The sequence below is a fragment of the Lolium perenne genome, chromosome 6 (genome assembly GCF_019359855.2).
Source record: "Lolium perenne isolate Kyuss_39 chromosome 6, Kyuss_2.0, whole genome shotgun sequence".
NCBI lineage: Eukaryota > Viridiplantae > Streptophyta > Magnoliopsida > Poales > Poaceae > Lolium > Lolium perenne.
In genome coordinates this window covers 245,685,550-245,707,177 of record NC_067249.2, presented here as the reverse complement: position 1 = coordinate 245,707,177, position 21,628 = coordinate 245,685,550, and positions in this window count along the sequence as shown.

Sequence of the window (21,628 nt, the reverse complement as noted above, 5' to 3'; positions counted from 1 at the left end):
TGTAAGAAAAAAAGAGGATAAAGAGTAAACTTTCATCAAGGTAACATGACACAACATTTTACGCGCACGAATTGTTACTACTAGTATCTTTTCTTTTTGGCCGATAGAATCATAGTCATCACGCTAACCTCTATAGCTAAACTAGACGAGATGATGAAGGAAGAAAAATGTGCATCTTCTAAGTGCATCTCCAGCAGAGACGCTATAACGCGCTAAAATAACTGTTAGTGTAGAGTGCACCTGGACATTTTTTCCCTCCATCAGCCGCTATAAAATCACGCGCGTGTGCGGTATATTGCCTCCTTCCGCGCCTCAAAATTGGCGCTTCCAATGAGTACCTCGCTCTCGCTTGAAACACACTTCTTTCGTCCTGAAATTCCTGCGGTATAGTGATACATTCCAAACGTATCTATAACTTTTGATGCTTCATGCTTGTTTTATTACAATTCTTATATGTTTTATGTGCATTTTTCCACACTTTTTAGCATTTTCTGGGACTAACCTATTAATGCACTATCGCAGTGTCAATTCCTGTTTTCTGCTGTTTTTGTGTTTCAGAAAAGTTGTACATGAAAGTTTCTCGGAATTGGACGAAACAAAAGCCAGAGTCTTATTTTTTCGGGACGAAGACGGAGCCGGAAGGACATGTGCAGGAGAGCTGCCACGTGGCAGTACATAGGGCAGGCGCGACCCCACCCTTGGCCGCGCCTGGCCCATGTACGGCGCATCGTCGCCTCGTTTGCTCCGCTCTTCCGCCTATTTATTCCTCGTATCGGGAAAACCCCAGGGACCCGAGCCTCCATCCACGAAAATTTCCGACGCCGCCGTCAACCAAAACCATAGTTCGGGAGGGTTCAGCAGTCCATCCCGGCACCCTGCCGGAGAGGGAAATAACCGCCGGAGGCCTCTACATCGTCATGTCTTCATTCGAGGTGATGCGTGAGTAGTCCTCCACGGACCATGGATCCATAGCAGTAGCTAGATGGTTGTCCTCTCCTTGTTGTGCTTCATGTATAGATCTTCTGAGCTGCCTAACATGATAAAGATCATCTATTTATAATTGCTACATGTTGGTTTGAAGTGGATCCGATTTATAGAGAGATTGCGTTGGTTGAGATTATGTATTATGTTATTATGATCTTGCATGCTCTCCGTTTCTAGTAGATGCTCTGGCCAAGTAGATGCTAGCTACTCCAAGATGGAGTATTTATGCTCGATAGTGGGTTCATGCGTCTATTTAACCATGTGAAGTGACCTTGTTCTCTACGGTTGTAGATGTGCTATTGCTACTAGGGAGAAAACAGCGGTGTTCTATTCAAGGGTAATTTCATCGTTTACTTTACACACATTGCTTAAAGCGATAGTCTGTTGCTTGCAATTTAATACTGGAGGGTGCCGTGGATGCAATCCTGAAGGTGGATTCTTAGTCATAGATGTAGTTGGATTACGGTCTATGTATATTGTTGTAATGCCCGCATACTTTCATAGCATGTATTCTGCACCAACCATTAGCGTAGAATCTCTGTTTGTCAATTGCACATCTGTAATTTATTTACCCAACATATTTATTTTATTGGGGAGGTGCCTCTAGTGAACTGTGGACACCGGTCCTTCTTCTTTTAATTGCAATCTTCTACAGTATTTTTCTGTTCTGTTCTCTGCAAACAATTCTTCTTCCACACGGTTCATTTAATTCTTTGTTTTCAGCAAAACCAGTGAGCTTGACAACCTCGCTGAAAGTTGGGGACAAAGTACTTGGTTGTTTGTGTGCAGGTCTCCACGTTGCTGCTGACGCCGGCAGTGCGCCCTGCCACGAGTTGGTTCGCAACACTTCGGGAGAGAACGTTTTTCTCCTACTGGTCGATAAACCTTGGTTTCTTACTGAGGGAAAACTTCTTGTTGTGCTCATCATACCTTCCTCTTGGGGTTCCACTCAACGTTGCCCATAAATTCTCCTTCATCAACTCCGCGCTCAGCATAGAGTTGCGGCTGCCGCGCCTCCCCAAAGCGTCCCAGAGCTCACCGCCACGCCATGTTCTTCGTGTCACTGCTGCCATGCCCTCTTCTTCGGTGTCGCCTCCGCCGCGCCCTCTTCTTCATTTCCTCGACAAGCCTCGTCGCACGGTGGCGCACTGGTGCGCAACACGCTCGGCGAAATCGCCGCAAGGTATCTTTCCGCCTCCGCGCCCGCTATTTTTTGTTGAGAAATTTGGATTTAGATGGATAGATGAAATGAATAGAATTTGTATACCTTCTATAGAGATATGATTCATCTGATGATGAATTTTATATTGAGGAATAAGAGGACATGACGATGTTGTTGGCTTTGCATGCTCACGCGAACAAAGAACCGAAGCGCGGCGGCTCTGTTGCTGGTAGGAAAAAGTTGTAGAGAGAAATAATCGAAGAACAAAATAAATTGATGCAGATGTATTTCAATGAACATCCAACATTTCGAGAGAGCTACATCCGGCGGCATTTTCACATGAGCATTGCCTTGTTCAAGCGCATCGCTAAAGAGGTGACCAACTATGACCGATTTTTTGAGCAACGGGGAAATGCTGCCGGAGAACTTGGGCATAGCACCTTCCAAAAGGTGACCCCCGCCTTGCGTATGCTGGCATACGACATACCGGCGGATCTAGTTGATAACCATTTGTCTATGAGTGAGAGTCAAGCTATTGAGTGTGTCAAACGCTTTGCTATTGCAATTGGCGTGTTTGGCGCAACCTATCTGAGAGCCCCCAATGAGGCAGACATGGCTAGGCTATTGGAGGAGAACAAGGCTCAGGGATTTCCAGGAATGCTTGGCTCTATTGATTGTATGCACTAGAGTTGGAAGAATTGTCCTGCGGCTTGGCATGGACAATTCAAATGCAATAAGAAATATTCTACTATCATCCTTAAAGTCGTGGCAGATTATGTGACTTGGATTTGACATGCTTTTTTTAATGCCCGGATCATGCAATGACATCAATATTATTAACGATCACCACTTATGAACACGATTGCATTGCGTGAAGGGCCATAAGTAGAGTTTGAAGCAAATGGGCATAAGTACAACTAAAGCAACTATATTGCCAACGACATCAACCCAAAATAGCAAACATTTGTGAAGCCAGTGGTTAAACCCTCATGTAAGAAAGAAACCAAATATTACACGCGGCGTCTAGGAAAAATGTGGAGATACCATTTGGGATTTTGCAAGCCCAGCACTAGTACGAAACTAGCTATATGTGGAATGCTATTATGTGGCGCACCAGTTTTGCGTGCACCACGGAATTTAATTTATTTCTATGGCGCACCAGAAAATGTGTCATTGAAAATTAACACATTCTGTGGCGCACCAACTAGGGTGCGTCACGGAAATAAGACTTTCTACGGCGCACATGAGCTGGTGCGTCAAAGAAAATACAAATTTTATGGCGCAAATCAACTTCATGCGCCACAAAAGAAATAAAGAAATTTCAAAAAAAAATCCTCCGAGGTGCCAATGTATTATGTCATCTAGTATCACTAAGAATTAACAACCATAAATTTCTACTTTTTTGCAAAATTGCGTTACAAAATTATTAAATTGGATTTTTGGTTGCATACGAACTCGAAAAAAATGCACAATATATCAAAATATTCCCATGAAAATTCTACATCCGAATTCATCGTAGTTTACCCGATTTGCCGATTTTTAGATTCTCCAAATTCGAAAAGAGTAAAAAGATACGGCGAAGTAAAGATTTTTTCCTGCAAAAATAGAAAAATCGAAAAAAAAATCTGTGGCGCATGGAGCTGCCCATGCACCACAGAATGTTACTCGGAAATGTGAATTTTGTGGAGACCTCCTCCTTTCCTCCTCTCCACTTTTCACTTTATTTTCCACTTCTCTTTCTCTCCTCCACTTCTCCCTATCTCCTCCACTTCTCCTCCTCTCCTCCACTTCTCCACTTCTCCTCCCTCCTCTCCTCATCCTGGCGAGCCCCCCTCCTCCTCCAGCGACCTCCTCCTCCGGCGACCTCCTCCTCCTCCGGTGACCTCCTCCTCCTCCAGTGATCTCCACTTCTCCTCCTCCTCCTCCTCCTCCACCCAATTTGGTGGGCCTCCTCCTCCTCCTCCACCCACCTCCGGCCGGCCTCCTCCTCCTCCACCCACCTCCACCCACCTCCACCCACCCCACCCCACCAACCCACCCTCCTTCAGTGACCTCCAGAAAATTTTAAAAAATATCTAGTGAAGTTCTGGCGACCCCATATCTAGATCTAGATATGGCCACCGTTTTTTGTTTGAAATTCAAAAAAAATGTGGCACACCACCGTCGGTGCGCCACATAAATAAGATTTTTTGTGGCGCATGGGTCCGTGCACCACAAAATTCTTATTTTTGTGGTGAAATTTCTGTGGCGCATCACCCATGCACCACATAATAGTCTTTTTGGTGCACCACTAATGAGCATTTTCCTACTAGTGCATTTTGCTATTGTGGGAGGAGTGACTAGTTTCTGGGACCAACATTGCCTTTGGTATATCATGACGGCTTGTGTCATCATGCATAACATGATCATAGAAGACAATCGTGGCAAAGATCTGGACTACTCCCGTTTTTACTTGATGGGAGTTCCTGTGCAAATGCATAGGACACAACATAAAGGGACGCATTTCATCCCATCATATCATCCATTCGGTCTAATGAATCTCATTAAAGAGTGGTGAAAATGGAATTGTCAACAATAGTGCAGATTTTATTTGTTTGTTTGTTCATTCGTCGCAAAACAATTATTGTATTTATTGGTGAAAAATTGTAATATTTGTTGTATTATTTCGATTTTTTGATTTTGTTGATCCTGTTGTTTGAGAAATATGTTTGCGCCATCGCTCGCTCGCTGCATTTTAACGCATCTACTAGGGTTTCTGTTTTTGACGCGCGGGAAATATAGTGTTTTGTTGGAGGAGAAATGCTCACAGCCTGCTAGTATATGTAAATAACCCACGCTACAAAGCCGTTTAGCAAGCGGCTATATAGCACATCTGATCTCCTGATTCAATCCAATCGAGGCAGCCAGCCCCAGCACCGTTCCTCTCGGGCGTTTTTGGTAGGGTGGATCGACAGTGAGACGGATGTCCCTGCGCGTCGCGAACGGGCCACGGGCCACTTTCAACCTTACATCGTCCCGAACAGAAGTGCAGGTTGTTTGGATGCATGGACAAAGTGTTCCATCTCTATTCAACCACATCACATGTGTTTGGTTGCCATTTTTGGCACCCAGGCTATGCTTCTCCTCACCACATTCAAATATTGTGACCTTACCATCACACAAGAGCTCAAACACAGGCATAAGCACGTCACACAGTTATACACAACGAACAGGGTACTTAGTACCTAATCCTAGCGTTAGATCAATGGTAAGACGTCTACTTAACCCTTGGGGCAGAATACCCAGGTACATGAAAATGTGAGTCCATGATGAAGCATGGCAATGTGAAGCAACGTCATAGATTTGACATTGCCAAGCTCCGTGATGGAGCATGCCAATGTTAAGCTCCATCATGGACTTGTCAATGTCAAGCTCCATGATGGGGCATGCCAATGTCAAACAATGTCATGGACAAAAGCAATGTTCAATAGCCTCTATATGCCAACATTACAGTCACATATGCACAAAAAGAAGTATTTAACTGCCTCCTGGAGGCCATCACAACAACTAAGATCTTGTCAGCACTAGAGACAGGGATCAAACACACAACCTTAACGGCGAGGATCAGCATAAGGGCCCTCGCGATGCCTCCTACGGCTGAAGATGCTAGAGCACGAAGTCTCCTTCCTGAAGACGTCGACCTTGAAGCCATCGTCCTTAGGGGTGAAGACAATCGTGTCGTCGACGTGGAGGGTGATACGTCTCCGACGTATCGATAATTTCTTATGTTCCATGCCACATTATTGATGATATCTACATGTTTTATGCACACTTTATGTCATATTCGTGCATTTTCTGGAACTAACCTATTAACAAGATGCCGAAGTGCCAGTTGTTGTTTTCTGCTGTTTTTGGTTTCAGAAATCCTAGTAAGGAAATATTCTCGGAATTGGACGAAATCAACGCCCAGGGTCCTATTTTGCCACAAAGCTTCCAGAAGACCGAAGAGGAGACGAAGTGGGGCCACGAGGTGGCCACACCCTAGGGCGGCGCGGCCCAAGCCCTGGCCGCGCCGACCTGTAGTGTGGGCCCCTCGTGTGGCCCCCTGACCTGCCCTTCCGCCTACAAATAGCCTCTGTCGCGAAACCCCCAGTACCGAGAGCCACGATACGGAAAACCTTCCAGAGACGCCGCCGCCGCCAATCCCATCTCGGGGGATTCAGGAGATCGCCTCCGGCACCCTGCCGGAGAGGGGAATCATCTCCCGGAGGACTCTACGCCGCCATGGTCGCCTCCAGAGTGATGTGTGAGTAGTCTACCCCTGGACTATGGGTCCATAGCAGTAGCTAGATGGTTGTCTTCTCCCCATTGTGCTTAATTGTCGGGTCTTGTGAGGTGCCGAACATGATCAAGATCATCTATCTGTAATTCTATATGTATGTGCATGGTCATGCCCTCTTTATTTGTCAATTGCCCAACTGTAATTTGTTCACCCAACATGCTGTTTATCTTATGGGAGAGACACCTCTAGTGAACTGTGGATCCCGGTCCAATTCTCTATACTGAAATACAATCTCTTTAATCTTGTTCTCTTGTTTTATGCAAACAATCATCATCCACACTATACATCTAATCCTTTGTTACAGCAAGCCGGTGAGATTGACAACCTCGCTGTTTCGTTGGGGCAAAGTACTTGGTTTGTGTTGTGCAGGTTCCACGTTGGCGCCGGAATCCCTGGTGTTGCGCCGCACTACATCTCGCCGCCATCAACCTTCAACGTGCTTCTTGGCTCCTACTGGTTCGATAAACCTTGGTTTCATACTGAGGGAAAACTTGCCGCTGTACGCATCACACCTTCCTCTTGGGGTTCCCAACGGACGCGTGCTGTACGCGTATCAAGCACTTTTTCTGGCGCCGTTGCCGGGGAGATCAAGACACGCTGCAAGGGGAGTCTCCACATCCCAATCTCTTTACTTTGTTTTTGTCTTGCTTAGTTTTATTTACTACTTTGTTTGCTGCACTAAATCAAAATACAAAAAAATTAGTTGCTAGTTTTACTTTATTTGCTATCTTGTTTGCTATATCAAAAACACAAAAAAAATAGTTACTTATATTTGCTTTACTTGTTTCAACATGTTTCCTTTTAATTTTACCGTAAAAAACATGCCGCTAGGGCGCGGGTCTATAATTGGGAGAAATAATATAGAAGAATTTTTCAACCATGTTAGTACCGTTGATGATTTTGAAGATAGACACTTGGTAGACCTTGCTCCTACTTATGAAATTGCCACTGCTGCTTTAGTTCGTATGATGGAAACTAAATTTGTTAATCTCAATCCTATAATCCAACACATGTTTCTTACACTAGGTGATATGGAAGAAGGGGAAAAGAAAGATTTTGTTTTAGAAACCCTTCTTAGAGAATTTGGTGGTATAGCAAGAGAGGCTAGAAAGGTCTTTGCTAAATATAATATGCTTGGTTCTTATACCAATTTTGTTAGTCTCCTTGAAAAGATGGATATGGATGGAATAAAGTACACTAATAATATTAATGATGGTGGGGAGATCAAAGCACCAATACCATGTAAGCTCCTAGCAATGCATGAAGCACTAGAAAATAACTATGATTGGCTTGTTCCTGAAAATTTGTTTGATGAGAGTAGCAAGCCCAAGACTAATGAAAAGGGAGACGCTAAAACTTATGTATCCAATATACTATGCATGGTTGAGAAAACTCCACACCCCGCTGTAGATGCACCATCCTTCGATAATACTTGATACACACTTTCTGCGCCTAGCTGAAAGGCGTTAAAGAAAAGCGCTTATGGGAGACAACCCATGTGTTTTTACTACAGTACTTTGTTTTTATTTTGTGTCTTGGAAGTTGTTTACTACTGTAGCAACCTCTCCTTATCTTAGTTTAGTGTTTTGTTGTGCCAAGTAAAGTCGTTGATAGTAAAGTTTATACTAGATTTGGATTACTGCGCAGAAACAGATTTCTTTGCTGTCACGAATCTGGGCAAAATTCTCTGTAGCTAACTCAGAAAATTATGCCAATTTACGTGAGTGATCCTCAGATATGTACGCAACTTTCATTCAATTTGAGAATTTTCATTTGAGCAAGTCTGGTGCCTCGATAAAATTCGTCAATACGAACTGTTCTGTTTTGGTTTTGACAGATTCTGCCTTTTATTTCGCATTGCCAGTTTTGTTATGTTCGATGGATATTTCGATTCCATTGACTTTCAGTAGCTTTGTGCAATGTCCAGAAGTGTTAAGAAAGATTATGTTACCTCTGAACATGTATATTTTGATTGTGCACTAACCCTCTAATGAGTTGTTCTAAGTTTGGTGTGGAGGAAGTTTTCAAGGATCAAGAGAGGGAGATGATACAACATGATCAAGGAGAGTGAAAGCTCTAAGCTTGGGGATGCCCCGGTGGTTCACCCCTGCATATATCAAGAAGACTCAAGCGTCTAAGCTTGGGGATGCCCAAGGCATCCCCTTCTTCATCGATAACATTATCAGGTTCCTCCCCTGAAACTATATTTTTATTCCATCACATCTTATGTGCTTTTCTTGGAGCGTCGGTTTGTTTTTGTTTTTGTTTTGCTTGAATAAAATGGATCCTAGCATTCACTTTGTGGGAGAGAGACACGCTCCGTTGTAGCATATGGATGATGTCTACGCCCCCTCCTTTTCCTGTAGACAGTGTTGGGCCTCCAAGAGCAGAGGTTTGTAGAACAGCAACAAGTTTTCCCTTAAGTGGATCACCCAAGGTTTATCGAACTCAGGGAGGAAGAGGTCAAAATATCCCTCTCATGCAACCCTGCAACCACAAAGCAAGAAGTCTCTTGTGTCCCCAACACACCTAATAGGTGCACTAGTTCGGCGAAGAGATAGTGAAATACAGGTGGTATAAATAAGTAGTAGCAACGGCACCAGAAAAGTGCTTTGCCCAGGACAGTAAACAAGCAGTAGTAACGCAGCAGTAGTAACGCAGTAAAACAGTAAACAAACGGAGATTCGATGCTTGGAAGCAAGGCCCAGGGATCCTGCTTTCACTAGTGGACACTCTCAACAATGATCACATAATAGGACTACTCTACACTCTTTTGTTGGATGATGAACACCGCTAACTGTGTAGGATTACACGAACCCTCAATGCCGGAGTTAACAAGCTCCACAATATTCAATGTTCATATTTAAATAACCTTAGAGTGTAAGATAGATCAACACAATTACACCAAGAACTAACATAGCATGCACACTGTCACCATCACACTATGCAGGAGGAATAGATCACATTAATACCATCATAGCAATAGTTAACTTCATAATCTACAAGAGATCATAATCATAGCCTACGCCAAGTACTAACACGGATGCACACACTGTCACCATTACACCGTGCAGGAGGAATAAAACTACTTTAATAACATCACTAGAGTAGCACATAGAATAGTAGTGATACAAAACTCATATGAATCTCAATCATGTAAAGCAGCTCATGAGATTATTGTATTGAGGTACATGGGAGAGAGATGAACCACATAGCTACAGCGGAGCCCTCAGCCTCGGGGGTGGATTACTCCCTCCTCATCATGGAGGCAGCGATGGCGGTGAAGATGGCGGTGAAGACGGCGGTGGAGATGGCTCCGGGGGCAATTCCCCGTCCCGGCAGGGTGCCGGAACAGAGAGTTCTGTCCCCCGAATTGGAGTTTCGCGACGGTGGCGGCGCCCCTGGAGTCTTTCTGGAGTTTCGTCAATTGGTACTGCATTTTTAGGTCGAAAGGGGTTTTATAGGCGAAGAGGCGGCGCGGGAGGGCTAACAGGGTGGCCTCACCCTAGGCCGGCGCGGCCAGGGTCTGGCCCGCGCGGCCCTATGGTGTGGGGCCCCCCTGGCTCTCCTCCGACTCTCCTTCGGTGTTCTGGAGCCTTCCGGGAAAAATAGGAGGTTTGGCGTTGATTTTGTCCAATTCCGAGAATATTGCCCGAACAGCCTTTCTGGAACCAAAAACAGCAGAAAACAACAACTGGCCTTTCGGCATCTCGTCAATAGGTTAGTTCCGGAAAACGCATAATAATGACATAAAGTGTGAACAAAACATGTCGGTATTGTCATAAAACAAGCATGGAACATCAGAAATTATAGATACGTCGGAGACGTATCAACATCCCCAAGCTTAGTTCCTACTCGTCCTCGAGTAGGTAAACGATAAAAGATAATTTCTGAGGTGACATGCTACCAACATAATCTTAATCATACTATTGTAAAGCATATGAGATGAATGCAGCGATTCGAAACAATGTAAATGCAATGAGTAAACAATTGAATCATATAGCAAAGACTTTTCATGAATAGTACTTTCAAGACAAGCATCAATAAGTCTTGCATAAGAGTTACTCATAAAGCAATAAATTCTTAGTAAAGGTATTGAAGCAACACAATGGAAGATTAAGTTTCAGCGGTTGCTTTCAACTTGTAACATGTATATCTCATGGATAGTTGTCAATGCAAAGCAATATAACAAATGCAATATGCAAATATGTAGGAATCAATGCACAGTTCACACAAGTGTTTGCTTCTTGACATGGAGAGAAATAGGTGAACTGACTCAACAATAAAAGTAAAAGAATGGTCCTTCAAAGAGGAAAGCATCGATTGCTATATTTGTGCTAGAGCTTCTATTTTGAAAACATAAAGAGAGCATAAAAAATAAAGTTTTGAGAGGTGTATGTTGTTGTCAACGAATGGTAGCGGGTACTCTAACCCCCTTGCCAGGCAAACCTTCAAAGAGCGGCTCCCATTTTATTTTATTTTTGGGTGGCACTCCTTCCAACCTTTCTTTCACAAACCATGGCTAACCGAATCCTCGGGTGCCTGCCAACAATCTCATACCATTAAGGAGTGCCTTTTTATTTTAGTTTTATTATGATGACACTCCTCCCAACCTTTGCTTACACAAGCCATGGCTAACCGAATCCTTCGGGTGCCGTCCAACAATCACATACCATGGAGGAGTGTCTATTTTTGTTAATTAATTTGGGACTGGGAATCCCATTGCCAACTCTTTTTGTAAGATTATTGGATAAGCGGATGAAGCCACTAGTCCATTGGTGAAAGTTGCCCAACAAGATTGAAAGATAAACACCACATACTTCCTCATGAGCTATAAAACATTGACACAAATCAGAGGTGATAAATTTTGAATTGTTTAAAGGTAGTACTCAAGCAATTTACTTTGGAATGGCAGGAAATACCATGTAGTAGGTAGGTATGGTGGACACAAATGGCATAGTGTTGTTTGGCTCAAGGATTTGGATGCATGAGAAGTATTCCCTCTCGATACAAGGTTTTAGGCTAGCAAGGTTGTTTGAAGCAAACACAAGCACGAACTAGTACATCAAAACTTACATAAAAGACATATTACAAGCATTATAAGACTATACATCGTCTTCCTTGTTGTTCAAACACCTCACTAGAAAATATCTAGACTCTAGAGAAACCACTCATGCAAACCAAATTTTAACAAGCTCTATGTATTTCTTCACTAATAGGTGCAAAGTATATGATGAAAGAGCTTAAACAAGAGCACAACAATTGCCAAGTATCAAGTTATTCAAGACATCATACCAATTACTACATGTAGCATTTTCCGTTTCCAACCATATAACAATTAACGAAGCAGTTTCAACCTTCGCCATGAAAATTAAAAGCTAAGAACACATGTGTTCATATGAACCAGCGGAGCATGTCTCTCTCCCACACAATGAATGCTAGGATCCATTTTATTCAAACAAAACAAAAACAAAAACAAACCGACGCTCCAAGCAAAGTACATAAGGTGTGACCGAATAAAAATATAGTTTCAAGAGAAGGAACCTGATAATTTGTCGATGAAGAAGGGAATGCCTTGGGCATCCCCAAGCTTAGATGCTTGAGTATTCTTGAAATATGCAGGGGTGAACCACCGGGGCATCCCCAAGCTTAGACTTTTCACTCTTCTTGATCATAGTATATCATCCTCCTCTCTTGACCCTTGAAAACTTCCTCCACACCAAACTCAAAGCAACTCATTAGAGGGTTAGTGCATAATCAAAATTCACATGTTTAGAGGTGACACAATCATTCTTAACACTTCTGGACATTGCCCAAAGCTACTGGAAGTTAACGGAATAAAGAAATCCATCCAACATAGCAAAAGAAGCAATGCGAAATAAAAGGCAGGATCTGTCAAAACAGAACAGTCCGTAAAGACGAATTTTATTGAGGCACCAGACTTGCTCAAATGAAAATGCTCAAATTTAATGAAAGTTGCGTACATATCTGAGGATCACTCACGTAAATTGGCATAATTTTCTGAGTTACCTACAGAGAATTTTGCCCAGATTCGTGACAGCAAAGAAATCTGTTTCTGCGCAGTAATCCAAATCTAGTATGAACTTTGCTATCAACGACTTTACTTGGCACAACAAAACACAAAACTAAGATAAGGAGAGGTTGCTACAGTAGTAAACAACTTCCAAGACACAAATATAAAACAAAGTACTGTAGCAAAATAACACATGGGTTATCTCCCAAGAAGTTCTTTCTTAATAGCCATTAAGATGGGCTCAGCAATTTTAATGATGCACTCGCAAGAAATAGGAGTTGAAGCAAAAGAGAGCATCAAAAAGCAAATTCAAAACAACTTTAAGCCTAACATGCTTCCTATGCATAGGAATCTTGTAAATAAACAAGTTCAAGAAGCATAATACAACAAGCATAGAAAGATAAAACAAGTGCAGCTTCAAGATTTTAAGCATATAGAGAGGTGTTTTAGTAACATGAAAATTTCTACAACCATATTTTCCTCTCTCATAATAACTTTCAGTAGCAACATGAGCAAACTCAACAATATAACTATCACATAAAGCATTCTTATCACGAGTCTCATGCATAAAATTATTACTACCCCCAACATAAGCATAATCAATTTTATTAGTTGTAGTGGGAGCAAATTCAACAAAGTAGCTATCATTATTATTATCATCATCAAATATAGGAGGCATATTGTAATCATAATCAAATTTATCCTCCATAACAGGTGGCACCAAAAGACTACTATCATTATAATCATCATAAATAGGAGGTAAAGTATCATCAAAGTAAATTTCCTCCTCAATGCTTGGGGGACTAAAAAGATCATGCTCATCAAAACCAGCTTCCCCAAGCTTAGAATTTTCCATAGCATTAGCAACAATAGTGTTCAAAGCATTCATATTAATAACATTCCCATTAGCATGCATATAAAGTTCCATGGGTTTTTTAATTCTCTCTTCAAACACATCATGTCCTAATTCAAGATAAAGTTCATAAAGATCTCTCATATTTTTGTTGTTTTCCATTATGCCTTACTAGTGTAAACAAGAAACAAAAAGTTGCAATTGCAGGATCTAAAGGAAATAGCTTCGAGCAGAAATACAATGGCGCCAGAAAAGTACTGTTACCTGGAACCGAAGTATGAGTGCCTTTTACCTTTCCTCCCCGGCAACGGCGCCAGAAAATAGTTTGATGTCTACGCCCCCTCCTTTTCCTGTAGACAGTGTTGGGCCTCCAAGAGCAGAGGTTTGTAGAACAGCAGCAAGTTTTCCCTTAAGTGGATCACCCAAGGTTTATCGAACTCAGGGAGGAAGAGGTCAAAGATATCCCTCTCATGCAACCCTGCAACCACAAAGCAAGAAGTCTCTTGTGTCCCCAACACACCTAATAGGTGCACTAGTTCGGCGAAGAGATAGTGAAATACAGGTGGTATAAATAAGTAGTAGCAACGGCACCAGAAAAGTGCTTTGCCCAGGACAGTAAACAAGCAGTAGTAACGCAGCAGTAGTAACGCAGTAAAACAGTAAACAAACGGAGATTCGATGCTTGGAAGCAAGGCCCAGGGATCCTGCTTTCACTAGTGGACACTCTCAACAATGATCACATAATAGGACTACTCTACACTCTTTTGTTGGATGATGAACACCGCTAACTGTGTAGGATTACACGAACCCTCAATGCCGGAGTTAACAAGCTCCACAATATTCAATGTTCATATTTAAATAACCTTAGAGTGTAAGATAGATCAACACAATTACACCAAGAACTAACATAGATGCACACTGTCACCATCACACTATGTAGGAGGAATAGATCACATCAATACCATCATAGCAATAGTTAACTTCATAATCTACAAGAGATCATAATCATAGCCTACGCCAAGTACTAACACGGATGCACACACTGTCACCATTACACCGTGCAGGAGGAATAAAACTACTTTAATAACATCACTAGAGTAGCACATAGAATAGTAGTGATACAAAACTCATATGAATCTCAATCATGTAAAGCAGCTCATGAGATTATTGTATTGAGGTACATGGGAGAGAGATGAACCACATAGCTACAGCGGAGCCCTCAGCCTCGAGGGTGGATTACTCCCTCCTCATCATGGAGGCAGCGATGGCGGTGAAGATGACGGTGAAGACGGCGGTGGAGATGGCTCCGAGGGCAATTCCCCGTCCCGGCAGGGTGCCGGAACAGAGAGTTCTGTCCCCCGAATTGGAGTTTCGCGACGGTGGCGGCGCCCCTGGAGTCTTTCTGGAGTTTCGTCAATTGGTACTGCGTTTTTAGGTCTAAAGGGGTTTTATACGCGAACAGGCCGCGCATGACGGCATAAATGGTGGCCTCAACCTAGGCCGGCCCGGCCAGGGTCTGGCCCGCGCGGCCCTATGGTGTGGGGCCCCCTGGCTCTCCTCCGACTCTCCTTCGGTGTTCTGGAGCCTTCCGGGAAAAATAGGAGGTTTGGCGTTGATTTCGTCCAATTCCGAGAATATTGCCCGAACAGCCTTTCTGGAACCAAAAACAGCAGAAAACAACAACTGGCCTTTCGGCATCTCGTCAATAGGTTAGTTCCGGAAAATGCATAATAATGACATAAAGTGTGAACAAAACATGTCGGTATTGTCATAAAACAAGCATGGAACATCAGAAATTATAGATACATCGGAGACGTATCAATGGACAAGTATGTCCTTAGGCTCTACTCATAATATTCATGGCGAAGTTTCTTCTTCGTTAAATTGTTATATGGTTGGAATTGGAAAATGATACATGTAGTAATTTGCTATAATGTCTTGGATAATGTGATACTTGGCAATTGTTGTGCTCATGTTTAAGCTCTTGCATCATATACTTTGCACCCATTAATGAAGAAATACATAGAGCATGCTTAAATTTGGTTTGCATATTTGGTCTCTCTAAGGTCTAGATAATTTCTAGTATTGAGTTTGAACAACAAGGAAGATGGTGTAGAGTCTTATAATGTTTTCAATGTGTCTTTTATGTGAGTTTTGCTGCACCGGTTCATCCTTGTGTTTATTTCAAATAAACCTTGCTAGCCTAAACTTTGTATCGAGAGGGAATACTTCTCATGCATCCAAAATACTTGAGCCAACCACTATGCCATTTGTGTCCACCATACCTACCTACTACATGGTATTTCTCCGCCATTCCAAAGTAAATTGCTTGAGTGCTACCTTTAAATTTCTATCCTCCACCTTTACAATATATAGCTCATGGGACAAATAGCTTAAAAACTATTGTGGTATTGAATATGTACTTATGCACTTTATCTCTTATAAAGTTGCTCGTTGTGCGATAACCATGTTCACTGGGGACGCCATCAACTACTCTTTGTTGAATTTCATGTGAGTTGCTATGCATGTTCGTCTTGTCTGAAGTAAGAGCGATCTACCACCTTATGGTTAGAGCATGCATATTGTTAGAGAAGAACATTGGGCCGCTAACTAAAGCCATGATCCATGGTGGAAGTTTCAGTTTTGGACATATATCCTCAATCTCATATGAGAAAATTAATTGTTGTTACATGCTTATGCATAAAAGAGGAGTCCATTATCTGTTGTCTATGTTGTCCCGGTATGGATGTCTAAGTTGAGAATAATCAATAGCGAGAAATCCGATGCGAGCTTTCTCCTTAGACCTTTGTACAGGCGGCATAGAGGTACCCCTTTGTGACACTTGGTTAAAACATGTGCATTGCGATGATCCCGGTAGTCCAAGCTAATTAGGACAAGGTGCGGGCACTATTAGTATACTATGCATGAGGCTTGCAACTTGTAAGATATAATTTACATGATACATATGCTTTATTACTACCGTTGACAAAATTATTTCTTGTTTTCAAAATCAAAGCTCTAGCACAAATATAGCAATCGATGCTTTCCTCTTTGAAGGACCATTCTTTTACTTTTATGTTGAGCCAGTTCACCTATCTCTCTCCATCTCAAGAAGCAAACACTTGTGTGAACTGTGCATTGATTCCTACATATTTGCATATTGCACTTATTATATTACTCTATGTTGACAATATCCATGAGATATACATGTTATAAGTTGAAAGCAACCGCTGAAACTCAATCTTCCGTTGTGTTGCTTCAATGCTTCTACTTTGAATTATTGCTTTATGAGTTAACTCTTATGCAAGACTTATTGATGCTTGTCTTGAAGTACTATTCATGAAAAGTCTTTGCTATATGATTCACTTGTTTACTCATGTCATATACATTGTTTCGATCGCTGCATTCACTACATATGCTTTACAAATAGTATGATCAAGATTATGATGGCATGTCACTCCAGAAATTATCTTTGTTTATCGTTTACCTGCTCGGGACGAGCAGGAACTAAGCTTGGGGATGCTGATACGTCTCCGACGTATCGATAATTTCTTATGTTCCATGCCACATTATTGATGATATCTACATGTTTTATGCACACTTTATGTCATATTCGTGCATTTTCTGGAACTAACCTATTAACAAGATGCCGAAGTGCCAGTTGTTGTTTTCTGCTGTTTTTGGTTTCAGAAATCCTAGTAAGCAAATATTCTCGGAATTGGACGAAATCAACGCCCAGGGTCCTATTTTGCCACGAAGCTTCCAGAAGACCGAAGAGGAGACGAAGTGGGGCCACGAGGTGGCCACACCCTAGGGCGGCGCGGCCCAAGCCCTGGCCGCGCCGACCTGTAGTGTGGGACCCTCGTGTGGCCCCCTGACCTGCCCTTCCGCCTACAAATAGCCTCCGTCGCGAAACCCCCAGTACCGAGAGCCACGATACGGAAAACCTTCCAGAGACGCCGCCGCCGCCAATCCCATCTCGGGGGATTCAGGAGATCGCCTCCAGCACCCTGCCGGAGAGGGGAATCATCTCCCGGAGGACTCTACGCCGCCATGGTCGCCTCCGGAGTGATGTGTGAGTAGTCTACCCCTGGACTATGGGTCCATAGCAGTAGCTAGATGGTTGTCTTCTCCCCATTGTGCTTAATTGTCGGGTCTTGTGAGATGCCGAACATGATCAAGATCATCTATCTGTAATTCTATATGTATGTGCATGGTCATGCCCTCTTTATTTGTCAATTGCCCAACTGTAATTTGTTCACCCAACATGCTGTTTATCTTATGGGAGAGACACCTCTAGTGAACTGTGGACCCCGGTCCAATTCTCTATACTGAAATACAATCTCTTGCACATCTTGTTCTACTGTTTTCTGCAAACAATCATCATCCACACTATACATCTAATCCTTTGTTACAGCAAGCCGGTGAGATTGACAACCTCGCTGTTTCGTTGGGGCAAAGTACTTGGTTTGTGTTGTGCAGGTTCCACGTTGGCGCCGGAATCCCTGGTGTTGCGCCGCACTATATCTCGCCGCCATCAACCTTCAACGTGCTTCTTGGCTCCTACTGGTTCGATAAACCTTGGTTTCCACTACAAGAAATATGCTGACTGGTGACCCACCCTATTGGTCGTAGAAAAGGTCTTAGTAGTCCTTTCATGACCTTTTCTTGACCAAAAACAGTAGGTCACATACCGAGGGTCAGTAATTGCAAGTCACGACCTTTTTTTCTAATTGGTCATGGACTTCTACGACCAAAACAGAAGGTCATGGGCCTATGACCAACTATTTTGGTCAAAGTCTATCTGCCCTGTCCACGTCAGCCAATCCTACGTGGCAGCAGATTCAGCCCGGTCCAATTCAGCATTCTAAATGGGCCGAGCCCAATTACTCAGCCTAGTGAGTTGTGTTTTCCAGGTCCATATGAGCTAGTTTTTTTCAATTTTTCCTGGGTCGCAGCCTTTTTCCCTTTGGGCCTTGGCCTTTTTACAGTCCAACTGTTTTTTCAGATCTTGGCCTTTTTTACAGCCAGTTTTGTTTTTTAGATTTATATAAAATGTTTTTAAGAATTTATCCATTACAACTTTCACAGCCCATTTACTTGACCAGTATTTGGGCCGAGGCCTATTTAACCACTTCCAGCATTTGGGCCATGGCCAAGATTCACATAAAGATTTGAACTCAGAATTTAGAATTTTATCAAATACCACAATAAACTCAACAATAACATAAGACATACTTCAGCTTCTCACACATTCACATTATCACTTCCATCTTACTTTCATATCACAGGTTCAAAATTCTCACAGGTTCACATTATCACTTTCATCTCACAGGTTCACATTATCACATTCATCTCACAGATTCAAAATTCTCACAGGTTCAGAACCAACACAGAAGTTGAACAAAAAAGAGAGCCAACACAGAAGTTGAACAAATAGTTCTGTGAACTAGTCCACCGATGGCAAACTTGTTCACAGAACTAAGCATCACATATGGCAGCTCAAGCCTAGTTACCAATAGCCCTAGCTCCAAAAAGAGCTATGAAGTGATTAAATTTCTCTTCCTGCTCCTGTGTCTTCTTCAGCAGCAGCTCATACTGCGCGTCGCGGGCAGCTTGTGCGGCATCAGATTCTTCCGATTTCTTCTTCAAAGCAGCAACCTCTTCTCGCATAGCTTCACCTTGCATTTCAGACCTTGCCAACTTGTCCTTGAGGTCACGAACATGGGCAGACATGGCAGTAGACTTGGTGGCAGATGACCTTGACTCCAGCCCGACATTCACCAAGAATGTGCTTGCAGGGCATTTCTCCTTCAAAGACTTGGCCAACAACTTGGACATCCGACATGGGATGTTGACCTTGAATCTTGGCTGATTCATCCTCCTCTCCATCTCAGCCTTCATGAACAGATATTAGATGCAATAGTATGAATCAAACAAGCCACAATTACATGACCATCAGTAATTAAGAAAACCAAACCAAGCGCCCAAGTTAAACTAGAAAGGCACATGTTTCAATCAAGTGTTTACAAAAACAGTGTATTAAAGAAGCTGACACAAACAGCAAGTATCCCTGAGCATTGCCAACAATCTTTAAGGCAGAAGTACATGACCAGCATTTGAAATGACTTACAATAGCAATCTTGGCTGTTTCTGAAAACCCATTCTTTGTGCTGTTTTGTGTGGCCTTGAACAAGTCAAGCGCACTCAGCTCCTCACCATTGCGCTCCTCCTTCTGAAATGTTATTGAACAAGAGTCAAACGGCAAGATTTCGAGAGAAAAGATACTTGGGCCTAATAAAGAGAAAATATGCATTGTCCTTACAGTGGCATAGATATGTGCTGCATAGGACCTAGAACCAGTTTTCTGCTGAAATTTCACCTTCAATCTATTCGCCTTGTTCGATTCACAGGTTTTCTACAAAAAGAAGACTGTTACCATGGGATAGCACTAAAAAACACATGCCACAGATATACATCAAGGAAGACTAGATGATCACTTAGATGTGAACAAAAGCTGAGAGCATGTACATGCAAACAGCATCAGATACATCAAGGACTGCATGCAATGAGACCAAGGGCAACATACCTTGTGTCGCTCTGTTGACCACAACTTCAGCAGCTCCTGCCATTGATCATCCGGCAAGCCTTCCACGGGAGACTTGATGCTGAGCTCACCAGGTGCAGCGTTGTCGAAGAAGTCCTTTTTGATCTGGTGCCGCCTATTCTTTGATATTTTCTGCAGCTTCTCGGTGCACGCTTTTTTGATGGCCGGCGATTTGGTGTCCATATCAAAATTTCCCTACAAAGAAAGAAAACAATGAACGGGCATGATTAGCAGTCATATGAAAGTTGTAACAGGAAGAAAGAAAAACAATTAAGAAAAGAAGAAATTAACTTACTGCAACTTTGCCAATGTAGTCCTTAATTAGGTTGGGTGTCTTTTTGTAGTCCTTGAAGTGGGGAAGAACTGGTGTGTGGGTTCTTGCGTTGTATCCACACTCCGAAGCAAACATTGCCGCCTGCAAAGGCTTCTCAGGCCCGTTCATCCCTTCAGCAATTTCAATGGTCACCTTGCTACCCATTGACTTTGTCATCCTTTCCAGCCCTTTGCCTTTTCTTATACGCTTGACAGCCACAATCGCATCATCTGAATAGGACACAAACTTTGATTAGTACCTAACATTTCACATTCTTTCTCAAACAGAATGAATACAAGCAACCAAACATGGAAACATGTTGCTAACAGTAGCATTTAATCGAACAGAAGCAAATGCAAGTGTACAAGAAAACAATCGAAGATGAACTTACCTTCATCACCGTGCTTTGCTCAGTTTCTTCAGGAAAGGTGTTCCTGTCCACGAAAGGTGCAACAGGGCTTTGCTCCATTCCGACATGGCTGGGCTCCATGCGGACAGGGCTGAGCTCCATGCGGACAGGGCTGAGCTCCATTCCAACATGGCTGGGCTCCATGCGGACAGAGCTGAGCTCCATTCCGACATGGCTGGGCTCCATGCGGACAGTGCTTCCTTCCTCCTCCTCATTGTCTTCATGGATGGCTGCAGCAACCGCCTTGGCTTTCTGTCTAGTGACTCTAGCAGGAGCAGGTGTCTCCAGTTCTAGCAGTCTCTTTGACCCTCCTGGAGGTACCGCAAAGATCCTTCCTAGGCCCATTTGACTAGATGTATCTTCTGGACTCTTCCTACTCTTGTTCTTCTTCCTAACAGCTGACTTCTTTTTCCTCTTAGTAACCTTCAGGGCCTCGTACAAACAGCAGGGACAACAACATTAGATCACAAGTAATAAAATTTTGTAAGAACAGTATGAAGGGAAAAAAACAAGGAAAAAGATAGCAAACAAGTGACCCTAGCCATCCAAACAAGATAAGAGTTTTGCACCTTAACAGTCTTGTCCACTATATTGTCATCGACTTCTTCGTCAATGACTTCCTCATCTCTAGGATCGTAGTCTGAGCTTTCAGCTTGTGTTATGGCAGATGCAGAGGAGGCAGCAGTAGTTGCACTACCTTCTTTACCACCAGCCTTCCTAAACATTGATACTAACGCAGGGAGACCAAGGGATTGGAACATGCTGTTGTTCCTCATCATTGTCCTAGCCCTAGCCTTCTCGATTTCGGTTAGAGGTTCCTCTTTACATGAATAAAAAAACAGATAACCATTAGATGAATGGTTGAAATGCATAGGGGGCAAGACAACACAATCAGCCAAGGTATTTAAATCAGCTTTTAGTATCATTTAATTATAGTGGATTAAC